The sequence below is a fragment of the Galeopterus variegatus genome, unplaced genomic scaffold, assembly GCF_000696425.1.
Source record: "Galeopterus variegatus unplaced genomic scaffold, G_variegatus-3.0.2 Scaffold18117, whole genome shotgun sequence".
In the NCBI taxonomy this organism is placed as follows: domain Eukaryota; kingdom Metazoa; phylum Chordata; class Mammalia; order Dermoptera; family Cynocephalidae; genus Galeopterus; species Galeopterus variegatus.
The window spans coordinates 11565-13614 of NW_007744228.1; the positions used below are offsets into that span (position 1 = coordinate 11565).

General features: G+C 30.8%; 1 pseudogene; it reads left to right on the plus strand.

The window, feature by feature from the left end:
• The window catches only part of LOC103582839, a 7680-nt pseudogene extending 6120 nt beyond the window's left edge, over window positions 1-1560 (plus strand).
• The last annotated feature ends 490 nt before the right edge of the window (window positions 1561-2050 follow it).

Consider the following 2050-nt stretch of genomic DNA (forward strand, 5'->3'; position numbering starts at 1 on the left):
ATATGCTCATGTATTTTAAAAATAATGTTTTCTTCAAGTCCAGTCTAGTTTTAGGCTTCTGATTTCTGATTCTTTGAATTAGGTTTCTGTCTAAAGTGATTTCCAAATGTTTGAACCATTTGAAGCATAAAATGTCCAGGCCACGTTCACTAGCAACTTGTTCTTTTGCCCCATTTGATTAGGGGAGACAATAGAAGGTGCTGTTCGGAGAGAAGTAGAAGAAGAAGGTGGAGTCAAAGTTGGCCATGTTCAGTATGTCACTTGTCAGCCATGGTCAGTGCCCTTCTCCTTAATGATTGGTTGCTTAGTTGTGGCAGTGTCCACAGAAATTAAAGTTGACAAGAATGAAATAGAGGATGCCCGCTGTTTCACTAGAGAACAGGTAAAGTTCAACTTACTTTCCTTCTTCTACTGATTGTTCCCTGACTCTATTGGTTTGGGCACATAGCAAGGATGCATATTTTCAGCAAATCGAATGAATGGCTTTGGCCCTCTTATGCATGGATTCTATAATTGGTATTTCCCAATAAGAAGAGTACAAGGATACTTCAAAAAGTTAGTGGAAAAGTAGAATTAAAAGATAATACAAATCTCTCTTTGAACTTTTTGAAGTAAGGTTGTATGTATTCACTAATATGCCCTATATTAACTCATTCTGTGAGATTCTTCTAGTAATGATGCCATTTCAAATTTCAGGTGCCATTCCTTCAGATTAATGATAATGCCTTTCAATGAACTTCAAGTAGATAAACATTAGTTTAGAGATGAGAAACAAGAATATTATTCTTAGACATTTTATATTTTAATTTATAGCATTAAAACAAGTAGCTCTCAAAAAAAATCAGGAAAAATGCTAAAATTTTTGGAAAGTTTTTTTTCATTTTAAAATATACATGAGGATAAAAATGACCTAATTGTATAACAAACATATACTCACAAGAACTTCTTTAATGTTATTCCCAAATAATATAAGATAAATTATTTGTCTTTGTTCTGCATGACACAATGCATTTTATAGTAAACAGATATACCATGATAGTAAATACCTCAAATCCTTTCTGACTTTGTCTACATAAAATTAATTTTATTTTATCTTCAACCCCAAAGGTAGAAATTATTGTTTTAGAATTTTATAAAAGGGAAACTGTCCCAAAAGTTGGCTTCACTTTGAAATTAAGTGTGGAGCATGTTTTGGTTTTTCATGACCTTATTTTCATGAGGGAATATGCCTTTCTGGAACATTTTAAAAATAGAATCAATAGCTCAGTGAAACAATTAAAAGCACTGTACTAAATTTTGCATGTTGATATGGATGTGGTCACTTTATACTCTTGTTATTCATTGTAAAAGTCATCATATTTTAGTTGAATTGTGTAATTATGGAAAAATATTTATTTAAATACGACAGTTTTGAAATCCTAATGCATTTTATTATGGTATATCTTAGGTCGTGGATGTTCTGACAAAAAGGAAACAGCAGGCTTTCTTCGTGCCACCAAGCCGAGCTATTGCACATCAGTTAATCAAACACTGCATTAGAATAAACCCCGATCTCTAAATCAAAGAACTAGGATTTATATTATTTAATTTCTAATGCCACTTATTCCTCAAATGAGATTAGAAATATTCAATGCACTCTAGAGTATCACAACACAAAATATCATGTAGGGTTTTCAGAATAGTTTCATCTTAACACGGAATGCATATTTTCTAAATTATGACATAGCCTCAGATTTTGTTAAATCTGGGTCAGTCAGTTGCCTTTAAACTTTTTGTTTTGGTTGTGCTTCTAAATTTTATCTTACAAAACCATATNCATTCCTTCAGATTAATGATAATGCCTTTCAATGAACTTCAAGTAGATAAACATTAGTTTATAGATGAGAAACAAGAATATTATTCTTAGACATTTTATATTTTAATTTATAGCATTAAAACAAGTAGCTCTCAAAAAAATCAGGAAAAATGCTAAAATTTTTGGAAAGTTTATTTTCATTTTAAAATATACATGAGGATAAAAATGACCTAATTGTATAACAAACATATACTC